This window comes from Dasypus novemcinctus, chromosome 8, assembly GCF_030445035.2.
Source record: "Dasypus novemcinctus isolate mDasNov1 chromosome 8, mDasNov1.1.hap2, whole genome shotgun sequence".
Classification (NCBI taxonomy): Eukaryota; Metazoa; Chordata; class Mammalia; order Cingulata; family Dasypodidae; genus Dasypus; species Dasypus novemcinctus.
Window position 1 is genome coordinate 129,140,166 of NC_080680.1, and position 10,779 is coordinate 129,150,944.

Consider the following 10,779-nt stretch of genomic DNA (forward strand, 5'->3'; position numbering starts at 1 on the left):
GCCCCGAGGACGGGCTTGGACGGCGGGGAGGCCACACCCGGGTCAGGAGGGTCCCTGCGGGCCAGCACGCGGCAGCTGAGCGTCGCCGGGTGCCCCTGCGAGCCTCGTGGGCGCGAGTGGAGCTGCCCGCCGTGGTGAGCCTCGTGGGCGCGAGTGGAGCTGCCCGCTGCAGTGAGCCTGTGCCGGCTCGTCCCCTGCACCCCACCGCTGTCCCAGCCTCGAAGGACGGGCCCAGGAGAAGGGGGCGTCCCTGAGGGTGCTGGGGTACACCCTCACGGTCCCTAACCGGGTCAGCCTCCCTTCCCCGGGCCCCAGCACGCTCTTGTCCACGCGCCGCCTCGGTCGTCGGCACGGCTCACGCTCACAGCACGGCCCCTGCCTTGGCCTGGGCTGGGCTGGCTATTGGGGTGGCCGCCACACACGTCCGAGCTGAGCTGGCACATGGGCAGCCTGGCCCTCCCCGCCCACTTGCGCAGGAGTGGCCGCGTACCAGCTCTGGGCGCTGAAGCTGGAGACCCGGCCACCAGTTAGAGAAGTCACTTCTTCAGCCCCTCAGAGCAGTTAAAGAACCCGAGCTCAGGCAAACCTCAACCCACACCAAAAATGGAAACCAGGCCGCGGCCTTCGCGCACCGCAAACAAAAGGCGCCAGGACACACCCCCACAGCTATTGGGAAATAGAGGCGCTGGCCAAGGAGACATCATTCGGACACCAGAACATAGAACGGAGGGACAAACTGAAATGCCTCCTGTGGCCGGGAGGGACGCAGGGAGCAGAGCTCGGGGGTCGCATCTCCAGGCAAGTGTAGGAAAGACGACGCACGCGGTCGGCTCAGACATCCTGAGACCCAACGGCAAGGGGACGAGGCCAGGAGGAGAAACCTCGAGGGTGAGAAAGCAATGCAGAGAAACAGAGAGACAATCCAGCCATCAATACAAACCCCGAAGCGACAGGACTGACGACAAAGAGAGACAAAACCAACGTGAGGGGTGAGAAGTGGGCGTCCCCGCCGCCAGCCGTGGGTGGGCAGCGCTCCGCCCTCTGCCAGGTGTAAGGACGCCACGAAGAACCTCATGCCAGCAGCCCAGGGGAAGCGGAGAACGTGCCGGAGAGACGCAGCCGGAAATGGAGGCGGACAACGCACTAGAGAAGCGCAACCGGAAACAGAAGCCCGGACGGGCCGTGTGTCCAGGGAGCAGGATGCTCAACCCGGCACATCCCCGCCACCCCCGGCGGAGGCTGCCCTTGCTCCTTCCACCCTTCGAAAGGGGATGAGTCCACCTGACGCAGGTCCTGAGAACAGGAAGCGAGGACAGCCACCCGCTCTATGAGGGCCTTTCCCCCGACACCCCAAACAGCCAGAACAGAGCACTGGCTCCAGGCCCGTCTCCCCACGAGCACAGAGGAGAGCGCCGCGGACGGCCCTGGGCCGGTGAGCCCAGTGCCCGCCAGGCCCAGCCGTGCAGGCAGGGGAGGGCTGATACCAGGAGCCTGCCGGCGCCCTTCGCCACAGCGGGCGGCGCGCCTCCTGACCTGCGACCTCAAAATGTGTGATACGAACGTTTAAAAACAGTCTTTTCCTTTGGTAAAGCCCTTGGCTTTCCCAGCCGATGCCCGGATTTGGCTAAAAGCCTTAGTGTGTGCGGCTCTGGGGCGGCTCGCTGAGCGGGGAGCACGTGGGCCCGCGCAGCGCTGTCCAGATACCCGCGGGGCCCTGGAGACCCGTCGCCGGGCGGCTGGTGCCCCGTGCGGGGACGTGGCGCCTTCCTGAAGGCTGCGTCCTCGCAGGCCCCCTCCTCGTCCCTTGAGCTCACGGACCCTGGGCCCGCTGCGCCTGCGCCTCGAGCCCTCGCCAGCCAGGCACTGCCCTCTGCGTCTGGGCTACCCCCAGCCCCGGCCTCTGGCTCCAGCAGCGCCCCAAGGCCTCTGGCCACCATGGTCTGCACGGCGCCCACTCCCCAGCAGGGTGGGAGCCAGGAGACGGGGCGCCAGGGCTCGCGGGGCCAGGCGAGGGCGGGGCACCCACACTGGAAGGGGCTGCGCCTCGGGCCGGCGCTGGGCCCCACAGCAGGAGGGGTCGCACAGCGGGAGCAGCCCCAGCATGCCAGACCACCGGTGCCGGCCTGGCCCAGGCCTGCGGCGGCAGCTCGCCTCTGCGCCTCTGCCCGGTGGGTGGCCCCACCCCGCCCACCCCTCCTGCTCCTGATCCAGCTCCAAGCCCCCCAGGCAGGGGCGCCCCTCACAGCCCCCCGCGCCACCCTCAGCAGTGCCGTCCGCCCCGGCTGCCCCCCGTCCGCGCAGACCCCGGCCTGGGCTCCTGCTTCCCTTTCCCCACCCCTGGCCACTGGCAGTGGGGGCCCCCTAGGCCGCCCTGACCCCTGAGCCGAGCAGGGAGGGACCCACCAGCCCCTCCACTGCTGCCCCCTCCCACTGCTGCCAGCTGATGCCAGAGTAATTTTTAAACTGTAACCTTCTCGAGCACTGAAGAGAAAATACAGAACAAATAAAACCCTTCAAGTTCTTCATGTCAAGAACCCTATGGGGGGGAGCGGATGTGGCTCAAGCGACTGGGCTCCCATCTACCGTATAGGGGGTCCAGGGTTCGATTCCCGGGGCCTCCTGGGAAGGCGAGCTGGCCCGAGTGGAGAGCTGGTGCAGCAAGATGACACAACTAAAGAGGCACAGAGGAGCGACCGTAAGAGACGCAGCAGACCAGGCAGCTGAGGTGGCACAAGAGGATGATCGTCTCCCCCACTCCGGAAGGTTCCAGGATCAGTTCCCAGAGTCGCCTAATAAGAATACAAGCAGACACAGAAGAACACACAGCGAATGGACACAGAGAGCAGACAACGGGGGGTGGGGGAATAAATAAATAAATACATCTTTAAAAAAAAACAACCTAGGGGCCTGCAGCTCAGAGCCAGGGGAGGACTAGGCCCCGAAAGGGAGATGGGCGGCCACTGCCTCCCTCCCACCCCCACCGAGGAGGGAGAAGCCCCAGGCCCTGTGCCCAGGACCCCCGCCCTGACCGAACACGCGGGGCCTCCCCACGAAGCAGGGCCGAGGGAGCAGCTGAGGCCTCTCCAGGGCGGTCGCTGAGGCCAAGGGCAGGAGGCCCAGTGGTTAGACCCTGCGGGAGGAGAACGGGCAGCTGCCCAGGAGGTGCAGTCGACTCAACACCGTATTCAGCCCGTTAGCAGGATGAAGGAGAAGAGGTGGACGACCTCCACAGATGCAGAAAAGGCAATTTATGACACTGAATTCTCTACAGGTTTTAAAAAGTAACTCAGAGAAGCCTCCACGTAAACTCACTGCTGGAGCGAAGAGATGGAAACCTGCAGTGTCCGCCCGGCGCAACGCAGGCTCTGCGGTGCTGCACGGATGACAACCGAAGGCATAAAACCTGGAGAGGAAAACACCCGTCGTGACTGGCTGGGTAGAAGCCCAGAGATCCGAACATGAGCGATTGGAGTCGATGAAATTAGCACGACGCTCGCCCCGAGGCTGACAGTAAACGCGGATGCAGAACGTTCAGAAACCGTCAGGCACAGCAGCAGGAGGCAGGTCAGAGTCCTGGGGACAAACCGAGCAAAAGATGCTGACGCAGAAAGCGCAAGGCGAATCCTCACGGGCCTCGGCACTGCGCACTCCTGCTTCCCTGGGGAGCCCGGCCGCCTGCACGCTCTCCCCGTTACTCCAGGGCAGCGCCTGCAGCCCCAGCTCTCTCTCAGGACAGCTCTCCTGCAGCCTGCCAGGAGGTGCAGCCACGTGCAACACCGCCAGGCTGGCGTTCTGGGACCGCGTCGGAGCTCCGCGGCTGCCTGCCCTCTGCGGCGCCCTGCCCTCTGCGGCGCCCTGCCCTCTGCGGCGCCCTGCCCACTGTGGCATCTTGCCCTCTGCGTCCTGCCCGCTGTGTCCTGCCCTCTGCGGCGTCCTGCCCTCTGTGTCCTGCCCTCTGTGTCCTGCCCCCTGCGTCCTGCCCACTGCGTCCTGCCCTCTGCGGCGCCCTGCCCTCTGCGGTGCCCTGCCCACTGTGGCATCCTGCCCTCTGTGTCCTGCCTGCTGTGTCCTGCCCTCGGCAGCGTCCTGCCTGCTGTGGTGTCCTGCCCTCTGTGTCCTGCCCTCTGTGTCCTGCCCCCTGCGTCCTGCCCACTGCGTCCTGCCCTTTGCGGCGTCCTGCCCTCTGCGGCGCCCTGCCCACTGTGGCATCCTGCCCTCTGCGGCGTCCTGCCTGCTGCGGTGTCCTGCCCTCTGTGTCTTGCCCTCTGTGTCCTGCCCCCTGCGTCCTGCCCACTGAGTCCTGCCCTCTACGGCGTCCTGCCCTCTGTGTCCTGCATTCTGTGCCCTGCCCGCTGCGTCCTGCCTGCTGCCGTGTCCTGCGGTGCCAGGAGCTGCTGGTGGCCTTGCCTGGTGGTGAAGAAGCCACGAGATTTGAAAAACAGTCGGAGGCCGGACAGAGGCTCCTGAACGCGCTGAGGCACACGGCAGCAACAGGCCAGGGCCTTTCCGCAGGGGGCTCGGGCTGCCGTGTGCTCGGGCGAATCTGCTTCACGGTAGGAAAGGTGGACGCGGCTGCCCGCGGCTGCCCGAGCTGCTGACTGCCGTCTGGAGCCCACGCGCACGCTCTGCTCGCGGGTTCAGAATGAAAATAACCGCGAGGCACACGGCGACTTCGGGACCATCTGAGGAATACTAACGACCACGTTAGCGCTTCAGAAGTCATCCGAGTACTTCAGGGGCCTGCTCTGCCCGTGGACGTGCTTGGAGTTCGAGCCTCACGCCCCAGAAGGCGAGCAGGTCCACACTGGCACGCCCATGCTCCTCAGCCTGCCCGCCCTGGAGGAGTGTTCCAGGAACCCGCCAAGGAGGCTCTCAGCTGAGGGGAAGCAGTTCTTCCAAAGTTAACCCAAGTGGAAGAATGGAAAGTAAGTGCTAGGAATTTCAGTGATTTCTAGGCATGTAAAATTCAGGTATGCAAGCATTTTTTTTTCACAGATGAGGAAGAGTTATTTATAAATTAGGAAGTCAACAGTAAAAAGCAAAAATAAGAAGCCTAACATTTAATTATTTTTTAATTGCCTGAAAAATAAACCTCCACATCCAGTGTCTCTTCAACCCTAAGTTTTCAAACTATTACCTTCCTCGTATTTCTCAATACATTTTATTCAGTTTCACATCTACTAAGCTCTGTAGCTATGAGAGGAAAGCGTGAATTTCTTTTAAAAATTTTATTTTGAGTAGTTTGATATTTTACTGACAGAAAGCACCCGTAAAACAAAAGGAACGCTGGTTAAACAGAATGAAATCAGAGCGCACGCGCCTTCAGGAGGAGGGCGCGTATCTGCCCAGGTCCTCCCTTCTGCAGAGCCAGCCGGCGCTTTTCAGCTGCTGATGGTGCACACGCATCAGACCTTTGCTCTAAAAAGGAAACTCTTACTCTCAAAATTCATGTGGATCATAGGGACGGAAGGCTGACTGAAGAGCCGGGCCATGGCTGCTTTCCAGCACGGCCATCTCGTCGGGCCTCGTGAACGTGGTGGAGAAGACGGAGGGCCAGCCCCCCTTCACAGGTATGGGAACGAGGCTCGGGCCGGCCAGATCGCCACCTGTCCTCGCCCACCCACGAGACGGCCTCGCTTGGAAAAGAGGGGAAGACTTGGTTAGTTCAGTGATTACTTCCGCATGCTTAAAATGTACTGAGAGAAACAAATGGCACTTACACACTCGTGCTGGTTCAGTGGTGACGAGAAACCTTTCACCCGTGGACGGCTCCTCACACAAGGAAGATTTCTCGTTTACGCCTCGAACGGCCGCGGGGAAACCCGAGCGGTTTCTTCAGCTCTGTCAGAGCGCTCTCAGCTGGGAGACCACTTGGAGGTGCGCTATTTTTTTTTCCTGGTTTCTAGATAACTCAGGTATGTCAGACAACACCTGGGCACTGAGCCATACCTGAACGGCTGCAGGAAGGCGAAGGGCCCACCCACTCCCAGCTGAAGCTCAGGGCCATGAGCTCCTGCGTTGACGGGGACTGTGGCTGGCGCGGGGCTCATTGCCGCAGGGCTGTGATGCGAGGCGCCAGAGCTGGGCTGGCTGTTACAGAGGGATCCATCTGGGGTAAAAGCTCCCACGCCAAGGCCGCGAGCGTCCAAATCGAGGCCTCAGCGGAGATGCTTTCCCAGGGTCCCGCCCTGTGGCGGAGCAAGAGGGCAGCCCCTGCCTTCCCCTCCAGATCCACCGTCTCCCGGAGCGCAGGGGGGCGGCCAGACGCCGGCCTTGTCTCTTTCCAGCCTCATCGCTCAGTCTTGGCTGCTCCGCTTTCTTCCAGGTTCAGCTGTGGGCGTCAGGCGTGCGGCCTTCAGCCTCCTGGGGTCTCGTGCTTGCCTCGCTTTGGCTGCCAGTGGTCACTGAGTCCTTTCACAGAGCAGCCAAAAACGGCAGAGCCCCCTTTCCTGTGTGTCTCTCCATCCGTGTCTCCATTTATTATCAGACCCAGCAAGAGCGGGGCCGAAGCTGACTCACGCTTCACTAGGTAGTTTGATCAAAATCTCTAGAGCAACCTGACCAAGGGATCTAAGCAAAGGACCGAGTTTAATGCAAGCAAAGGGTACAGCACCCCCAGGAGTGCATTAGTTCAAGAACACAATCTTTCTCTTTTGGGGATTCATAAAAGAACTTCAAACTGTCACAGATGGGATTTTAGGAAATAATAAGTTTCCTTTGTGTGTGTATTGAGGAAAGTAGAGAAGAATCTGCTATTTCTCTGAATACTGAGAAATATTGGGACTGGACCTGGAAAAGGACAAAACATAACCGTTGTACTTCTGCCCACTGCGGAGTTACAATGCATGAAGATCAAATGGCTTTTTGCAAGTTGTAAGTTGTTTTACTGTATTTTGTGTTGACATAAGCATAGTCATTTAAACAATGGAGAGAAAAAGTATAAAACACAATTGAGAAAAAAATTAGAAGACTTAAATAAAGGAAGGGTTATACCATATATCAATAAGTTGTTGTCAGTTCTCCCAAAATTGATTGATAGATTCCGTGCTATTCTGATCAAAATAGATGCAGGTTGTGTGCATGTGTGTCTTGACAAGAGGTTCTAAAAAGTATGTGGAAATGCAACTCATGCAGGAGGACTTTCCCTCCAGGTACTGAGGCCTTGGTACCTCTGGGTTGCGTTGAGGTGTCACTGAGAAAAAGGCGCTGACCTAAGCTAATGCCTGAGGCCAAGCCGCGAAGACTGGGAGCCACGACGTGGGGCAAAGACACCCCCCGGGGCAGCCAGAGAGAGTCTCTTCAGTAAAATTGTACGTCCTTACAAATTGGAAGAAGAAACTTTCCCGCTGCTTCGTAATCTACACAAAAATCAGTTCCCAGGGAGCCGCCATCTGGCCTTGGTCCAAGGAGGAATGACCTGAACTGGACACTCTTCTATCAAGAGCCCCACAAATCAGCGAGAAAAGGGCGGCCCTGCAGGAGACGGAGGGAGGCACTGGAATAGGCAAATGGACCCAAGGAGACGCAACCGAAATCTCAACGTGACACCAGGCACCGCGCGGGGCCGAGTCGGAATCCACGAGGGCTGGGGCGGGATCTCTGTCGCTGCATCACCCCGGGACACCCCGGCCGTGCGCGGCGTGGTGCGGGCTCGCCGGGCGCCTCGAGGCACAGGCGCAGCAGAGGAGCATCAGCAGCTCGTCCACGTGGCGGGGCCCGTCCGCGGCCCCGGAGAGAGGGCCCCTTGCAGCCCTGCAGCCCACACTCGGCCACTGCTGAAGGGCCACGTGGCACTGCTCACGCGGCGTCAAAGCAGAGAGCCACACGAGGCTCGGAGGTGCACCGGGGCCCCGGCGGGGAGCCGGCGTGGCCGCGACCCCCTTAGGGTACGGGGCGGCGGGAGCTCCGGGGAGGCCCAGCGACCTGCTTCTCTCCCTGCTGCTCAGGCATCTCCCCAGGTGGCTGCTCGAGCTCTGCTTTCTGCTGCGTGTCTTTCCACGCGTGGTCACCCTCTACGAGGCAGACGTGCAGCCCCCACGTGGCGAAGCGACGTACCGAAGCGACGATGACGCAGCCCGATAGGAAAACCAGTCAGGATCGCGTCTTCCACGCCGTGGACTGCAGCCTGACCTGCGGTCTGGGTAGAAGCTTCGGCCCTACGCTCGGAGTCCTCTCCACCTGCCCCTCGGCCTCGGCTCCACCCTCTGCCCCTCCAGCCCCCGCCCTGCCTTCCCAGCATTCTCTGCCCCATCCCGGCGGGGGGGCACGCCAGCTGTCTGAGGGCCGCCCCGCTTCCCTCTGCGCCCCGGACGATTCCAGCCCAGCAGCGGTAGCAGCCCCGGGAAGATCCGGTGGAGACAGCCGGCAGGGCCCCCGCTCGGCACTTCCCACCTGGAGTCAAAGCCAGTGGCCTCCACAGCCTTCTCGGCCTCGCCCCGTCGCTCGGCCCCCACACCATGGCCCCCACAGCCCCCCATGGCCCCCCACAAAACCTTGGGTCCCCCACAAGCCCTGCAGCCTGCCCTGGCCCCTGGCCCCCCAAGGCGGCCCCTGCCCTCCTCTCTGCATACTGTGGGCATGCTCCTTTACCGTGGGGCAGCGGCCGTGTCACCCACATTTGCGCTGTGGCCCCATGGGTGTGGATGCCCCACGCTCACCCCGGGCCCCCGTGTCTGCACACCCAGCAGCCCCCAGCATGGCCGGGAAGGGCCTCGGAGGCCAGAGGGGCTGCGGCAGGTGTGGGCGGGCACGGGAGTGCCGGGCAGGGAGGCCCTGCCACGCCCACGGCCACCGCGCTGACGCACTTCTCAAACAATCACCGCTTCCTGTCCGTGTGACATAAGAAAAACAGGATGCCGAGAGGTGTTTATCTGAGCGAATAAGATAAGCAAGTTGTGTGACATTCTGCAAAGCCGGGCCGGGAGGAGGGCCGGCCATCAGACTGGGCAGGCCTTGAGGAACCCGAGTCCCCACGTGGCCGCCTGGGGCCCTGGGCAGGCCCCGGCGTGGGGCAACTGGCAGGAGGGCCAGGGGCCCAGAGGGAAGTGGGGCTCGTTCGTGGCGCCGAGGCAGCCGGCAGGCCAAGCCCCACCCTGAGAAGCCCCCCGCCCTTCCTGCAGCCCGTCTCTGGGCCACAGGTGTGACCTCAGGTCCAGACCCCCAGCCTGGCCTGCACCAGGCCCGGGTTCACAGCCGAGGCTGCGTGACGTCCTGGAGGGCCCCAGGCAGGCAGCAGGCCCGGGGTGGCTGACAGATGGCCTGACCCCTGGCCCCCGGAGCATGGGGGTGGGGGCAGCTGAGGGCCAGGAGGGTGCTTGAAGGAGACTCAAGCTTAGGAATCAAAGTACAGCCACAATTTCCCAGTGAGGCCTTTTGTCCACGCCCAGGGCTGCCCCTCCCTGAGGACCGAGTCCACCTGGGCCCTTCCCTGGCTGCCCCCTCCTCCCTATGTGCTCGGACGTGGGGCTGGCAAAGACCAGCACCGGCCACGAGGGAGCAGGGGACCTCGGGCAGCTTGGACGCGAGGTGGAGGTGGCGTGATGGCCGTAGCCTCTCGCTTACCACCCAGCACCGAAAGAGCTCAAGAGTGGGGGGTCTGCCCCTGGCCCTCCTGGACTGGGCGACGGGACCACTTAGCTCAGCAGAGTGACCTTCACGCTAAGAAACGGGATCATTCTAGGAGAGAAATCAGCTGCCAAGCTGACCTCATAAAGACCCTGTCCTTTTTCGTAAGTTGGCAGTAAGAAATAAAACAAAAAGCAAAATAAAATAATAAAAGAAAAGAAATCCAGGGGTGGGAAATGGAGCTATAGAAGCTGCATTTGGGAGTGGCTTCCATGAACGGGGCCGGCTGCACCAAGTCTGTGGCCGCCCCGGAGCTGGAGCCCCCTCCGGCCCTCCGACACCTTGCTTCTGCTCCCATGGCCCTGGAAACCCGGGGGCGTAGCTCCTTTTCTTCTCATCCTGTCTCGTTACAAAGGCTAATAGAGGGACGCGGACTTGGCCCAGTGGTTAGGGCTTTCGTCTACCACATGGGAGGTCCGCGGTTCAAACCCCGGGCCTCCTTGACCCATGTGGAGCTGGCCCATGCGCGGTGCTGATGCCCGCAAGGAGTGCTGTGCCATGCAAGGGTGTCCCCGCGTAGGGGAGCCCTCTGGACCTTGGGGGCCTCTCCCACGGGCAGACCCCAGCCACGCCCAGAGGCAGTCCCCAGAGGTCGCCAGGCCAAGAACCTGGGGTCTGGACCCCTGATGCCCAGAGACCACCTGCAGAGAGATTGGAGTTCTGGGGAGCAGAGGGATTGGGATGGGTAAACTGAGGCAGCAAGTCTGCGCTGGAAAGGCCGGCAGACACACACAGCCTGGGGGGTTTCCCGTTTGCCTGTCTTGCCAGCCCTCCCCAGGGGTTGCTCTGGGCAAGAGTGGACTTTGATGGAGGGGTCTGGGGTCCCACATGAACGTGGTCAGACCCCACGGCCCAGCCCCAGGGGGGCACAGCATGTGGCCTCACAGGAAAGGAATCACACCTGCAACAAGACCCTGCATTACCTGTCTGCATGTACACCTGTGCACAGGGAGCCGGCGGGCGATAAAGTGAAACTCAGTGCCCACCGCCTTTCCTCTGGGGCTACCCCAGGGTGGCTTGGCCCACCCCACCTGATGCCCCCGGGACCCCCAGGCCCCCTGACACCTCCCGATTTCCTGTGCCGCCTGCCAGTGCCTCTCAGGTGTGGGCAGGGCTCTGAGGAGCAGGGTGCAGCACCTGTCCCAGGACCAGCTC